Source organism: Acinonyx jubatus, chromosome B3 (assembly GCF_027475565.1).
Source record: "Acinonyx jubatus isolate Ajub_Pintada_27869175 chromosome B3, VMU_Ajub_asm_v1.0, whole genome shotgun sequence".
Lineage (NCBI taxonomy): Eukaryota > Metazoa > Chordata > Mammalia > Carnivora > Felidae > Acinonyx > Acinonyx jubatus.
In genome coordinates this window covers 113,757,430-113,774,442 of record NC_069386.1, presented here as the reverse complement: position 1 = coordinate 113,774,442, position 17,013 = coordinate 113,757,430, and positions in this window count along the sequence as shown.

Below are 17,013 nucleotides of genomic sequence, written 5' to 3'. Positions count from 1 at the left end.
TCAATGTATATGGTGGAAATATACATGGAAATATTTAAGACAAATACACCAAAAAGGGAATGGCAAAAGGGCTTAATGAAACTGAGGTTTCTACACTTCATTTGAATGAGAAAAATTTTCATAATTAAAACCACAGAAGACAAAAAAAGTGAAAGACAAAGAACAAGCATAATGAACAGAAAATATTTACAAATATGGTAGATATTAATCAACTATGTCAGTTATCACTTTTTTTATTTTAAAGAGAAATACCCAGGGTAATTGGACTAAATTTCAGCATTGACGTGGATACTCAGAGCTCCAAAGTTTATGATTTTCAGGCAATAAGTGGAATCCTAGCTGATATCCAGCTTACTGTGAATTCAGTGGTCTATAGTCCAAGCCAGTGGTCACTTCCCCAAATCTCCAGGTATATAATTGGGCCTGGTATCTTTAGCAGTTAGAATAACATCCCCACAGGGTGCTTGGCATGCGGAATAACCGCTATCATCATCACACTGCAGGTGGAAGACTCTTTGTTGTTGCTGTTGTTATTTTTAAAAGATTTATTGAAAAAAAGATTTATTGAGGTATAATTTGTAGATAGTAAAATTTGCTAAATATGCGTGGTCATGAAACCACTATCCCAGGCTAGATGTAGAACATTTTTTACCCCAAAAACTTTCACTGTTGCCTCTTTGCAGTCAGCCCCCTCCCTCCAACCCCTGACACCACTGACTGGCTCCATAGGTTTGCCTTTTCCAAAATGTCATATAAAATAGTCATCCCGTATTGCAGTGTATTGGATTTGACTTCTTTAATTCAGCATTAGTTTGAGATCCACCCATGTTGTTGCATGAATCAGGAATTGGTTCCTTTTTATTTCTGAGTGGCCGTCCATTGTATGGATATACCACTGTTTGCTTATTCATTCACTATTGATTGACATTTGGATTGTTTCCAGTTTGGGGCTATTATGAACAAAGCTTCTATTAGTATTTGCATACAGATCTTTGTATGGACTTATGTTCTCAATGCACTAGGATAAATATTTAGAAGTAGGATTGCTGAGTGTATAGTCCAGTATATGTTTACCTTGATGAGAAACAGCCAAATGGTTTTTTCAAAGAACTCTATAGTTTTGCCTCCCACCAGCAATAGATGAGAGTTGCTTCATATCCTCATTAGCACTTGTTATTGTCAGTCTTAAAATGTTTTTACTATTCCAGTAGCTATGCAGTGGTATCTTAATGTGGGTTGTTTTTGTTTGTTTGTTTTGAGAGCGAAAAGTGTGAGGGAATGAAGGGCAGAGGGAGGGAGAGAGGGAATCTTAAACAAGTTCCATGCCCAGTCCAGCATGGAGCCCAATGCAAGGCTTGATCTTATGACAGATTACGACCTGATCTGAAATCAAGAGTCAGATGCTTAACCAACTGAACCACCCAGATGCCCCTTAATGTGGTGTAAAAGATTTTTTTTTTATTTGAGTAATGTTACATTACTTTCAGGTGTATAACACAGTTGATGAAGTTTAGGGGTGATGGGTGTTCATGGGTTCCAGAGCTGATGGCCAAGAAAGAATTCTTGAGGACGTCTTTGGTGCAAAAAGGTGATTTTGATTAAAGCATAGGAACAGGACCCGTGGGCAGGGAGAGCTGTGCTGAAGTTGTGAAGAACTAGTTATATACTCATGGAATTGGGGAAGGTAAAGACTAAAGAGAGACCTCCAGAGGGACTTTGATATGCTAAAGAGGACTTCTAAAATTCCTGAGGCCTTGCTATTGTCAAGCTAAAGGTGTTTTTCCTCTAGTAAGGCATTAACATTAAGACAGTAGGGAGTTCCTGGAGATACGTTTTACTCTGCCAACCTCAAGTATTTGTCAGTGGGCTGCAGGTTATAAGAAAATTTAATTTTACCTGCCATTTCCTTCTTGCCTTTGTTCCCCACATCACTATGGAGGAGAGGGTGATGTTGGGGCTCCAGGAAACTGAGTCTATAGGTTTCTGGAGATTAGACTATTGATAATATTGTCTTTTTCTTATAATTTACTGATATTTGTAAACTGATGGAGACTCATGTCCTGAAGAACTGTGATCTCTGTCAGTTAACCATTTGTTTCCCCCCTCTCCTTTGTTCTTGGGCAGCCAGGAGTGCCCAAGGAATAACATACATATCCCCCTGGGGGTGGGGGTGGGGGTGGGGGTGGGGGTGTTTGCAGCCTGTCACTCATCACAGTGATTCTATTTATCCGTACATCCTGATTTGCTCACCACAAGTGAAGCTACCATCTGTCACCATACAATCCATTACAATATCATTAACTATATTCCCTATGCTGGGCCTTTTACTCCCATGATTTATTCATTAGTAGATAGTAGATACTGGTGCCCAGTGCAAATGCAGAAACACAAGTTTGACAAGGGCACAGTAAACAGGGGCTCACGCCACTGAGACCAGGGAACCAGATCACTCTACCAGATAAGCTATCTGGACAAGAAGTGCTGAGTAAGAGCTCTATAAAAAATGGACTGATTACAACCGTGCAGAGTGGCACTCTTGTTGATTCTCTACTGCTGTATCCTTCCTCTACCCTTTGGTGCTATTCTCATCTGGACACCATATTTTTGGAAAGAAATTGGATCTGAAGCCTAAGGCATTTACATAGCACAAGTCTACCACACGTCACTTACGAGACCCCCTTCTCAAGCATGATTTCTGAAGTGATTGCTTCCTGTTTCCTTTAGTGTAAGTTTTTTCTCTGTACATGTATCAGACAGTTCCACCCTGTACTTTACAGACAGGCTATGTTCAGACACTTCCTAAGATTTGTATGTGAGTTACTACAACTTCAGTAACCAGAAGCCTTAAGCAGTGATACATCAGTCAGTAATAGATGGCTCCTCATATGATGGTTTTATAATAAAGATACAATGCCAAACTCATTATACTGGACTACCTCAGGTTTAGCAAAACCCAAGAGTAATAATGAGAAAATGGGAATAATGGCATGTATTACATGCTTAACATGTGCGAGACCCTTCTTAGGTGCTTTCTTTTGATCATTACAAGATCCTAGCAAAGTGCATTTCATTTCCCAATGGAATGTGGACCTTGAAACTGTCACAGCCTAAGACTTTGTCCAAGGGCACATATTTTGCAGGTGGTAGATCTGTTGACACTCATGTCCCATGACACAAAACTTCTTATGTTCACACTGTATCTCCCAACTGTTACTTTAAATGCTATTTGTTTAGGGGTGCCTGGGTGGCTCAGTCGGTTAAGGTCCGACTTCGTCTCCGGTCATGATCTCACAGTTTGTGGTTTTGAGCCCTGCATCGGGCCCTGTGCTGACAGCTCAGAGCCTGGAGTCTGCTTCAGATTCTGTGTCTCCCTCTCTCTATGCCCCTCCCCCACTCGCACTCTGTCTCTCTCCAAAATAAATAAACATTTAAAAAAAATTAAAAATAAATAAGTGCTATTTGTTTAACAGTATCAATAAAATGAACAAAGAACAATAGTCTAGGATATAGCCAATTGGGAAATGGTCCAATAACTCGTTAAAACCAGTGCATACCAGAGCAAACAAGATTTGCTATGCAGGCATCTATAAAATGTTAGAATCCACATCTTAGAAGAGTACTGGTCTTCTTGTTAATGAATCTAAGAGTCTCTACTATCATCTCTAATAATAATAAGAATATGACTAGACAGGAAACGTTAAATAAATTTAAACACACAGAACTTTTTTAAATTGCCATTTTATTTTCAGATGACAATTTCAGAATGGCTATAAGATTGTGTAATTATCACATTATTGATCATTTCTCCTTATATATGCCATTGTCATTTTCCCCATCTGGTGCATTCCAGTTAGTATTTACTTGCGTTTAGGGGGTTTTCTTTGTCTCTCCTCTTCTGGTATCTCTTCTAAATGATGAAACCTACCAATGATGATTGAAGTCACAAAAAGAATTAAGCGAAGAGTCAGTAGAAGTACTGCCTTGTTTACCTTCACAATTATTTTGGGTGTGAGACCGACTTCTCTGTCAGGTGGGGGGCCACTGTCTATACTACCACCCAATCCTCTCTCGTCACACGATGGCGGTTTCCAACCTTTCATACAGTGACAATGTTTCTTGTTGTTGCACACCCCTCTGAAGTTGCATGTCTTGACATCGCAGTCAAAACCCATGTCTTCGTAAAAGGTACAATTCTGTTTCAAACAGTATTTTCCTGGGCCACATGTTGCACCCTCCACTACAAGCCCCATTTCTGGCGTATCTGTCCCATGGTGTGCGTCATATCCAAAGCATTTTTCTTCTGTAACACCTGGTATTATTATATGACGAAATGTAGTGTGCTCACCTCCACCAGGAATTTCATGGACATTACTACAGTGCAGCATTCCACAAAGAACATTATCTTCTTCACATTTAAAAGGTCTTCCTCCTCCTTGTGACACCCTCACTCCACAGTTGCCAAATCGGTCACCTAGTATATTCAAATGTTCATAACACTCTGGTGAAGCATCTTTAATTTGGAAGCCAAAAAGGGATTGACACTGCATGTCACGGTCACTACAGTTTCCTCTCACACAAACAGCTAATGCTGAACATGGGGTTCCGTCTTGGGTGTACATGTCATTTGGACAATTATGCGTTTTCCCATCACAGTATTCTGGCAGATCACAAATACCAAGTTGGTCTCTGCAAATCATTCCAGGTTGAGCAAATTTGCAGTTAACACAGCAGGGTCCTTCACTGCAATCACTGCCACGGAAAAGGACACAATTGGTCTTACAACACTTATTCTTAGAACATTGTTTTAAGGAGCCACAATCACATTGTTCGTTCCGATCTACAATTAGGTCACCACAACGAGCAGCTACATAAGGAAAATTTCTGTATGGGACATTTGGTATGCTCAAACAAGGATCCCAACCAGAAATCCGGTGATGCAACATTGCATAAGAACAATTGCTCATCATATCCAATAAACCAGGTACTGGAGACATGACACAGTGTTCTCTTCGAAAGCAATGACAACCAGGTACATCATGTCAGATGCCCAAACTATGACCTACTATATGTGCTGAAATAGCTGCAGCTAAAAATATGTGATAATTTGTTACACATACATATGCTGCTCCCCAGTTGGGGTTGCACATTCCATTGTGGTGGGCATAATATAAGGCCCCAAAGAGTCTATGTCCTGTAAGAAGTATTGAGGTATCATGACGAATTGCATCATACAAAGCATAGAACTTCCACAAACCATATTCCGTTATAGCTGCTTGAACAGTCGAGAACTCATAAAAATTAATCCTGTCCATTCCATCCCATATGCACAAAGCACGTATGTTGACATCTAGGAGACTCGGTTTGTAAATGGTATGTAATATGTGGTTCAAAATCACTACATTTTCAATTATACGAGTGTAATTAGTATTCCGTACAGTTAACGTGTTAGAAACCGTGTAGTGAATTTTTAAATATTTCTTATGTGGCCACCACAAATAAACGGGGGCTGCCCTAGGAGCTCCGGAAAGTATTGCCTCTTCATATGCCTGATTTGTAGATTGTTCTTCAATCTTACACCTTTGAGACTCTGACGGTCTTCCTTCTGACACAAGTAGAGAAATCACATGCTCGAATCTGGAAGAAGCCTCCAATGGTTTTATTTCATAAGTGAAGTCATCCACCTGCAGCATGCCATGCAGACCCCCGTAGCAGGTGTCCAGTGTGCCCATGGACCCAGGAACCCCTTCCAGGTAGCTGTGGTAGTAACAGTCTCGAGGGACAAACGGGTAGTCCTCCTGCATGGCACCTTGATCATTGTCGGTGATAACAGGAAAATGTTTGGGCAGCAAGCTCTTCTTGACTTTCATGTGAACCACATGTCTTTGGCCTCTGAAGTGGATCTTATAGGGAAGTTGGCCTTGTCTCTCAGCTCCACTCACCCTGTGGGACACCTTCCTGGGGATCACAACTTCAGAGGAAGTGAAGCACCACCCCGGGAGGGCATGGGAGCAGCAGACCGGGGACAAGAGTAGCCAGAGCAGAGGCAGCCAGAGATCACCTGTCAAGTGGGCCTGGGCCCAGGCAGGCCTCATGAGTGAGGGAGCCTGTGACCACAGAAGATGCAGTCAGGTGGGGGGCAGGCAAGATGATCCCTGAAACAGCAGCTTTCCTGGCAGTGGAGTCCTGAGGAGACCAGAGAGAGACTGGGGGCTGGGCAGAGGCCAGACAGGTGGAGGAGGGAGGGGAAGCTATTACATAATAATGGTGTGCTCATTAAGGAGAGGGGGGCGCTGTGCTCAGTGACTTGGGTGTCCTAGCACAGGGGACCTAGAGAAGAGGACAAATGGGAGGAATTGGGAACAACAGTGTGTATACCTGGGCTGAAAGGTCCCATGGTCTCTTGGAGAAGTCACAGGGGAAGAATAAGGGCATTTGGTGGAATTTTAAGTGAGCGAAGGACTTTTCTTTCTCAAACCTAAATGACATCAGGGATCAACATGTAATTAAAACAAAGGATGGAGGCTCAGTTGGTTAAGTGTCTGACTTCAGCTCAGGCCATGATCTTGCGGTTCGTGAGTTTGAGCCCCACGTCAGGCTCTCTGCTGTCAGCACAGAGTCCGCTTTGGATCCTCTGTCCCCCTCTCTTTCTGTCCCTCCCCTGCTTGTTCTCTCTCTCTCTCTCTCTCTCTCTCTCTCTCTCTCTCAAAAATAAACAAACATTTAAAAAAATTAAGGAAAAGAGAAAACAAAGGATGGAGAGGAGAGTGGATGCTTCTTAAAAGAATTTTGAGGAGAGAATTAGATTCTCTCATACTTCATAACAACTGAATGCACTTGGGTGATTGATGGAAAGAAGGAGCAAATAGAGGCCATAAGTAGAAAAATTAGCGTGTATGATAATAGTTTCTTATAAAGTTAAACTTCTATCCACCCTGTGTCCCAGAGATTCTGGCCCTAGGAAATTCCCCACAAAGACTTGTATGTGAATCTTCAGAGCAGTGTTATTCATGAAATTTATTCCACACACTGGGAATAAACAACCAGTCCTCAATAGCTGAATGATTAAAGAAACTGGCATATTCATCCAGGGGAATAATCCCTCATAAGTCAGAACTAACTTTTGATCCATGTAAGAACATGGATTTATCTCACAGGTATGATGATAAAAAAGCTGTAATTATCAAGACAGTATGGTACTGGCACAAAAACAGATATATAGATCAATGGAACAGAATGAAAAACCCAGAAATGGACCTACAACTATATGGTCAACTAATCTTCAACATAACAGCAAAGAGTATCCAATGGAATAAAGACAGTCTTTTCAGCAAATGGTGTTGGGAAAACTGGACAGCAACATGCTGAAAAATAAAACTGGACAACTTTCTTACACTATACACAAAAATAAATTCAAAATGGATGAAAGGGCTAAATATGAGACAGAAAATCATCAAAATCCTAGAGGAGAACACAGGCAGTAACTTCTTTGACATTGGCCATAGCAACTTATTAGATTCATCTTTGAGGCAAGGGAAATAAAAGCAAAAATATACTATTAGGACTTCATCAAGATAAGAATCTTCTACACAGCAAAGGAAACAATCAACAGAATTAAAAGGCAACCTTTGGAATGGGAGAAGGTATTTGCAAATGACATTTGCAAATGATAAAGGGTTAATATCCAAAATACATAAAGAACTTATCAAACTCAACACCCAAAAACAAATAATCCAGTTAAGAAATGGGCAGAAGACATGGATAGACACTTTTTCAAAGAAGACATCTAGATGACTAACAGATACATGAATGGATGCTCAACATCACTCATAATCAGGGAAATACAAATCAAAACCACAATGAGATATCATCTCACACCTGTCAGAATGGCTAAAATCAACAACACAGGAAACAACAGATGTTGGTGAGGATGTGGAGAAATGGGAATCCTCTTACACTGTTGGTGGTAATGGAAACTGGTGCAGCTACTCTGGAAAACAGTATGGAGGTTCCTCAAAAAGTTAGAAGTAGAACTACCCTATAACGCAGCAGTTGCAATACTGGATATTTACCCAAAGGATACAAAAATACAGATTTGAAAGGGTACACGCACCTCAATGTTTATACCAGCATTATCAACAATAGCCAAATTATGAAAAGAGCCCAAATGTCCATTGACTCATGAATGGATAGAGAAAATGTGGTATCTATGTATATACACATATACAATGGAATATTACTCAGCCATCAAAGAGAATGAAATCTTTCCATTTGCAACAAGGTGGATGGAACTAGAGGGTATTATGCTAAGTGAAATAAATCAGTCAGAGAAACACAAATATCATATGATTTCACTCCTATGTGAAACTTAAGAAACAGATAAACAGCTGGAAAGGAGAAACAAAGAAAAAAGGGAGAGGGAAACAAACCATAGAAGACTCTTAAAGATAGAGAACAATCTGAGGGTTGATGGAGGGAGGTGGGTCAGGGATGGGCTAGGTGGGAGATGGGTATTAAGGAGGGCAGTTGTTATGATGAGCACTGGGATTGTATGTAAGTGATGAATCACTGACTTCTACTCCTGAAATCAGTATCGCACTGTGTGTTAACTAACTGGAATTTAAAAAATTTGAAAAGAAAAAAAAATTACTAAAAAAATCTTTACAAAAATACTATGCAAATAAAATAACCTTTTTAAATGGAAAAAAATAAAATAAATTTCCTATTTTAAAGCAGCAAGGATATGGTAATTTTTACAATTGCAATGGAAAACTAATACATGCCCCAAGATAATTTAATAGGGAAAGCATAGTCTATAACAAAAAGTGGTAGGAAAACTGGATGTTTATATAGGAAAAAAATTAGCCTCAACTCCTATCCTTACCATACACAAAAATTAACGGGGGGAGGATCTTACAATTACATGTAATGGCTAAGATGCTTACCTTTCTAGAAATTTTAATAAGACAAATATTCTTAGTAACAGATTAAACAAAGATTTTTTTTAGGGCATAATATGTATTAATGATAACAAAAATGATAAATTGGGATTCATAAAAATGAAAAGCATCAGCTCCTTAAAAGGCACCATAACAAAACGAATAGGAAGCCTTAAACCAGAAGAGAATACTTGTGCACAACACATAAGAACAAAGAAATGTGTATCCAAAGTATTTGAAGAACTCTTATATTCAACAACACTAAGACAAATAGCCCAATACAAAAATGGGCAAGAAAGACTTGAACTGTCACTTCATAACAAAAAATATAGATGTGTCCAATAAACATAATAGTGACACATAACATCATTAGTTATCAGGGCAATGCACGTTGCAAATGGAATGAGATACTATTTCTCATCCCCTGGCATGTGCAAGAGTCGTTGGTTTGGGTGAGGATGTGGAACTACTGAAACTCATGTATGTGTCTGGTGGGACTGTGGTGCAGCACAACCAGTGTGGAAGATACTGATTTTTTTTAATTAAAATTATGCCTACCCTATGAACCAGTTTAATGATTATGTATCTTATAGAAGAACATTTGCACTGAGATTTTGAGGCAACATATTAGTTTCATGAACTTGGACATCCAAATCTCTCCCCGAGTTTGAGAGGTTCTCAGTCATGATTACTTTAAATAAATTTCTACCCCTTCTCTCTCTGTTTTTCTTCTGGGACTCTAATGATGTGTACATTGTCTTTTTTCCTTCCCTTCCCTCCCCTCCCCTTTTCTTCCTTCCTTCCTTCTTTCTTTTTTTGATGATGTCCTGTAATTCCTGTAGGCCTTCTTTTTTCCCTTTCATTCATGTTTTTCTTCTCTGATTGGTTAGTTTGAATTGAACTGTCTTTAAGTTCACTGATTCTCTTTCTGCTTGTCCAGGTTTCCTGCTGAAGCTCTCTGTTCTGCAGATCAGTGTTGTATTCTTCAGCTCCAATATTTCTGTTTTGTTCCTTTTTGTTTTCTCTCTTTGTTGAACTTCTTTTGTTTTTGCATTATTTTTTCTGATTTCATGGAATGGTTTATCTGTATTCTCTTGTAATTCTCTGAGCACCTGTTTAACAATTATTTTGAATTCCTTGTCAGACAATTCCTAGATCTCCATTTCTTTGGAGCCAGTTACTGGAGGTTTACTGTATTTCTTTGGAGGAAACACATATTCCTGAATATTCGTGATCCATGTAGACTTTCATAGGTGTCAGTACATTTGAAGATGCAGTCACCTCTTCCAGACATCATGGACTGAGTTTAGTATGGGAAGCCTTTCACCTTCAGGTGGATGGCACACGAGATCATGCTGTGTGACCTGGGTGCCAAGTATGGGAATATGTGATGGCTCTCACTGGGTCTGGGGGCGGGGGGACCTGATGTCTCCTCAGCTTAGGCCACTGAAGTTCACAGCATTGCCAACTATGCAGTCCTTGGCAAGTACAGGAGCTGCAAAGTTGTTGAGTTCCTTAGTGGTACCTCCAGGTCTGGTAGCTAGGGACCAGGGAAGGCAGTAAGGGTTACCAGAGCCAGTGATGTGCACACCCTCAGTTGTGGGGAAAGCTGTAGGTGCCAATGCAGTGGCAGATGCCTTTTGCAGACATGCTTTTAGTGATGAGGACCAGGGCAGGTAGCAAGGAGTGGGGCCAACTATGGACTGACTGACAGCTCTGAGGCGTTTCTGTCTCCCCAAGTATACACACCACACTGAGGCCAGTGATGGGTGTTGGGCTGGGGGTGTGTAGGTATACAGCTGGAGAGAATAGCTACTGGTGGGCATGGTGGTACCAGCCAATGAGAGAAGCAGGGCCTAGTCCAGACCTGCAAGCAGCTGTAGGGGGAAGGGCTAGATATTGTGCACTCACCTGTGGCTACCCACTCTCCCCCTAGGCGTGCACATTGCAGTGGAGGCCAATGATGGGCATCAGGCCTGTAGTATGCAGGTACAGCTAAAGAGGCTAAGCCCAAGTGCTGGAATGCTGATGGGACTCCAGCACTTATACTTGTATGGTTAAAGAAGTGTGATTTGGCTGCAGGCATGGCTCTTGGTCCTCTTGGTCTCCACTGGGGACAGGGGGAGAGAACAAGGAGGCTGGTGTCAGTAAGTGCAAATATCTGGAGGGAGAAAGTTGGCAAGATCCACAGTGAGTCCATGGAGTCTGAGTAGGTGGCTGGCTTCATGAGTGGCCAAATCTGAGTCTGTTTGCAAAGCAGGTATTTGTAAACCACCATTGTTCCTACTGTGTGTCTGCTAATAACAGCCTCTTCTTTTCCTCCTTGCTTCTAGTCAGCTCATTATGTGTTAACTTTGCTGGTCTAGGTGGAATGAAACTAAGGTGGGACCTTTGTGCACTGCCCCATGAGGCTGGAGAAGCTGTTCACTCACTCTGTTCTTCTGTTGCTGGTAAGAGGAAAAGTTTCTAGTTTGGAAGTCCTTCCTTGGTGCTGAACAATGCTGGCGTGGGACGGGATGATGCAGGCAAAATGAAGACTTACTTCTCTTCTTGTATGATTATTCTGAGTTTTGTTGTTGTTGTTGTTGTTGTTGTTGTTGTTGTTATTGTTCCCCAGTGTTGCTAAAACTTTCTACGTGGACTCTAGGAGTCTCCCAAATCTGTTTTTATCCATGGATAGCAGTTTTCCGATTGATCTTTGGGGGGGCCTGGGAAGGCTGGATTCGCTGGAACCAATTCCTCTCCATCTCTGAATTTGCCAGTGACTTAGAGGATCAGACCACATCAAGCTACTGGAGACCCTGACACAAGACCCTGTCCAAGGTGATCTGTTCCCATTGGAGTAAGGTAAGGGGATAGGGAGAGTTGCTCTGGGGCTTACTTGGCCTTTCAAGGAACACTGAGCTTTGCAAATTGTGATTTTTAAAATCACTGCAGCCCAGGTATGGTGAAAGATGGTAACTACACTTGTGGTGAGCATAGATGTTGTGTTGTATGTACTTGTCATCTCACTGTTGTACACCTGAAACCAATGTAACATTGTATGTCAACTATACTTTAATAAAATAAAATTAAATCCCTGCAGCCCAGCCTTGCAGAGCACTACCTGGGGGGGAAGGGCTCACCATGTTACAGGCTGGAGAGGGGGAGCCTCAAGTATAGAGGGTTTGGGCAGGTGTAGGTCTCCTGGCCACTGGGCCCTGGAGGCTGGTTCAGGCACCTGCCAGAGCCAAGGACGCATGTGACTTGTAAGCTGCAGGCCGGCAGACTCCTACTAGATCCAGAACATAGGTGAGAGGAGCCTTTGTCCTGGGCAAAGCTAAAAGCTGTAACTTAAACCTTGCCCCCAAATCCTGAGTAAGGACCCCTTGAAGTGGTATGCAGGCATGAGTCCTGCTGCTGCCCTTGTGACTTTTAGGCAGGTCCTTTGGTGCCCTCTGCCTGTCTCCACCACCTGGTCATGACACTCTGACATGTGGGGGCAGTCAGTAGGGGCAGCTGCCACAAAGAAGGTGATGATGATAGAGGCACCACTTCCAGGGGAATATTCCAGGCCCACTGCATTCCAAACCTGCCTAGCCCTGCCCAGTTAGGAGGTATAGCTATATCAGGATTGTTGACCCAAGAGGATGGTGGCTAAGATAGGACACCCAGGATCTTTTCAAGCACCCTAAGTTTTGGGACTCTCCTTGCCACCTCTGAGAGGCCCCATGTGTCCCTCACCAGATTCAGCCCACCACCCCATTCATTTTGCTACCACTGCACTGGGGGTTCCTGACATGCAGGCCTTTGTGCCCTTGGCCTAGGGTGCTGTCCCCCCTGCACTGAAGCTTCTTCTAGTCCTCATGTCTTGCTGAAATGTCCTCCCCAACACCTGGCATCCTCTGTTGACTGCTTTTCTCATTTGTCATCTGTCCTCTCCACTGGACTGAATTCTGTGAGGACCTTATCCACCATCCTGCCCCCTGCTGTACACCCAGGTCCAAGCCCAGGGCCAGTTTGCTCTCTGCCCAGGGGAGCACCTATCTTCATATTCTCCCAAGACCCTCTCACAGCCCTTGGGCACCCTCTTTCCTCCACCTTGGCCCCACCCCTATGGGGATAGCTGTGCCTCTCAATTCTGCAGGTAAGCCCAGAACTGTGTGTGGTCCTCCTGAAGAGGACTGTCTCCACGAGGAATAGCCATATCTGTGTGCCTCAAATTCTACCATTAGTACTCATACCTCTGGTTTATCCTGAACATTCACCAGATATCTATCTATTTGGGCTGGGACCCATGCTGGGTGCTAGAAGCAAAGAACTAACCTGACTTGGAAAACTCACAGTCTAAGAACAGAGGTGGACAAAGCAGGAAACATAGCCAATCACTGGTGAAGCTTGCTATGATGGACAGGGTGAAGAAAGAGAGATTTGGGGATATATGACCCCTGGCTCAGTGGCAACAGTCACACTCAGGTAGTGGAATTTGAGCAAGTGTTGATGGCCCAAAAGCCATAGCCATCTGCTCATCCCACCTCCACCCAGTAGCCCTGCCAGGCTATCTTCATGTCCCCTCTCCGGGCCATGGAGCAAGAGTCATTCCTACTCCTGGTATGGCTGTTCCCTCAGGCCCATCTTACACCTTTCCATTCCAGGCTGTGTGTATGAGGCAGTCAGAGTCCTCAGGGCATTTCCAAAATGTTCAGGTCTGCCACTGCCCCAGGTTGGGTATCTGTCTTGTCCTAGGTTCACTTCTCTGCCAGTTGGGGATAGAGGAGACCTATCTCTGAGCCCCAGGCCTCTCTGAACTGAGGGTCAGAGACCTGGGTTCTGCTTGCTGTGTGACCTTGGCCAGGTCACTGCCCTTGTCTAGACCTCAGTGCCCTCATCGTGGAGTACAGGTGGATTCACATTAGGAGTTTATACTTCCTGCATCCTGCACTTAAGTGAAGGAACTATATTGTACTTCAAGAACACAAGAAAACTTGCTTATTTGTTCATTCCACAAATTAATGGCTAATGCTTTTTAGGTGGCAGGCTAATGAATATGGTCATTTATAGTAGTCATATTTGAAAATAAAAACAAAGATTGATTCCAGAAGAAAGGTTTTCAGAAATGTAGGAAATACATAATTGATGGCTTCCTAAGTGGTTTGCAGCTTTGGATATTTATTTACTGCTAAAAAAAAAAAAAAAAAAAACTCACCGAAATCTCCGATTTAATCAATTTACAGCTCATAGTGAGTAAACATGTTTTCAGGTTATAAAACTTTTTTTTTTCTGATCAGTAGATAAATCGTTCATGTTCTTTGAACAATTTCTGGTAAATGGGAATAAAGATGCCAATATCCAAATACTATTTGTTTTTTTACTTGGAAAAAAAAAGCATGGGGGTCCTTTAGGAGAGAGAGATTATCATTCCAGTAGTTTCCTAGGAATACTCAATATGTCTCATTACAATATCCTTTCATATATAAGGTGACAGTGACAGACTGTGAAGTTTGTCTAATAACATGGTAACTTCCCTCTTCTCCCTTGATTACCTTGAAAGTGGAAAGAGAAATATGTAATGATTATTTTATTTTATTTTATTTTATTTATTGTCAAATCACTCTGGTGTATGCCTGAAACGAATGTAATATTGTACATCAGTTATACCTCTATACTTAGCATACAATGAAATATACATAGCATACAAGACGTATGCTTTTTTTTTTTTTGAGGTATACTTAGCATACAATAAAATACACAGATTTCAAAGTGGATCTTGATGACTTTTGATTTATAACCACCACCCTACCTTAGCCTGTTTTGGCCACTATAACAAAATACCTTAGACTGTGTGTCTTACAAACAAGAGAACTTTATTTCTCACACTTGTGGAGATACAAAGTCCAAGATCAAGTCAACCACACACCTATTGTCTGGTGAGAACAGCTTCGTGCTTCATAGATGGCACCTCTTGCTGTGAAGCCACGTGGCAGAAGGGGTGAGAGAGCTCTCCGGGGTCTCTGTTATAAAGACACTGATCCCATTCGTGAGGGCTCCACCTTCATGACCTAAAGACGTTCCAAAGGCCCCAGCTCCTAATACCGTCGCCTTTGGGCTTAGGATTTCAACCTATGAATTTTGCAGGGACACAAACATTGAATCCATAGCACACCTCAATGAAGATACAGAAGTTTCCTGTCACTCCAGAAAGTTCCTTCCGTTTCTCCATTGCCACATCAGCCACATCAGGAAACTACTGATTTAAATTCTATTCCCGTAAATTACAGCCTATTCTAGACTATTCTAGAATTCATTCAAATTAAATCATGTATTCAGTTCCTTTGGTCTAATTGTTTCTGTCATCATCATACCTGTGAGATAAATCCATGTTCTTACATGGATCAAAAGTTAGTTCTGACTTATGAGGGATTATTCCCCTGGATGAATATGCCAGTTTCTTTAATCATTCAGCTATTGAGGACTGGTTGTTTATTCCCAGTGTGTGGAATAAATTTCATGAATAACACTGCTCTGAAGATTCACATACAAGTCTTTGTGGGGAATTTCCTAGGGCCAGAATCTCTGGGACACAGGGTGGATAGAAGTTTAACTTTATAAGAAACTATTATCATACACGCTAATTTTTCTACTTATGGCCTCTATTTGCTCCTTCTTTCCATCAATCACCCAAGTGCATTCAGTTGTTATGAAGTATGAGAGAATCTAATTCTCTCCTCAAAATTCTTTTAAGAAGCATCCACTCTCCTCTCCATCCTTTGTTTTCTCTTTTCCTTAATTTTTTTAAATGTTTGTTTATTTTTGAGAGAGAGAGAGAGAGAGAGAGAGAGAGAGAGAGAGAGAGAGAACAAGCAGGGGAGGGACAGAAAGAGAGGGGGACAGAGGATCCAAAGCGGACTCTGTGCTGACAGCAGAGAGCCTGACGTGGGGCTCAAACTCACGAACCGCAAGATCATGGCCTGAGCTGAAGTCAGACACTTAACCAACTGAGCCTCCATCCTTTGTTTTAATTACATGTTGATCCCTGATGTCATTTAGGTTTGAGAAAGAAAAGTCCTTCGCTCACTTAAAATTCCACCAAATGCCCTTATTCTTCCCCTGTGACTTCTCCAAGAGACCATGGGACCTTTCAGCCCAGGTATACACACTGTTGTTCCCAATTCCTCCCATTTGTCCTCTTCTCTAGGTCCCCTGTGCTAGGACACCCAAGTCACTGAGCACAGCGCCCCCCTCTCCTTAATGAGCACACCATTATTATGTAATAGCTTCCCCTCCCTCCTCCACCTGTCTGGCCTCTGCCCAGCCCCCAGTCTCTCTCTGGTCTCCTCAGGACTCCACTGCCAGGAAAGCTGCTGTTTCAGGGATCATCTTGCCTGCCCCCCACCTGACTGCATCTTCTGTGGTCACAGGCTCCCTCACTCATGAGGCCTGCCTGGGCCCAGGCCCACTTGACAGGTGATCTCTGGCTGTCTCTGCTCTGGCTACTCTTGTCCCCGGTCTGCTGCTCCCATGCCCTCCCGGGGTGGTGCTTCACTTCCTCTGAAGTTGTGATCCCCAGGAAGGTGTCCCACAGGGTGAGTGGAGCTGAGAGACAAGGCCAACTTCCCTATAAGATCCACTTCAGAGGCCAAAGACATGTGGTTCACATGAAAGTCAAGAAGAGCTTGCTGCCCAAACATTTTCCTGTTATCACCGACAATGATCAAGGTGCCATGCAGGAGGACTACCCGTTTGTCCCTCGAGACTGTTACTACCACAGCTACCTGGAAGGGGTTCCTGGGTCCATGGGCACACTGGACACCTGCTACGGGGGTCTGCATGGCATGCTGCAGGTGGATGACTTCACTTATGAAATAAAACCATTGGAGGCTTCTTCCAGATTCGAGCATGTGATTTCTCTACTTGTGTCAGAAGGAAGACCGTCAGAGTCTCAAAGGTGTAAGATTGAAGAACAATCTACAAATCAGGCATATGAAGAGGCAATACTTTCCGGAGCTCCTAGGGCAGCCCCCGTTTATTTGTGGTGGCCACATAAGAAATATTTAAAAATTCACTACACGGTTTCTAACACGTTAACTGTACGGAATAC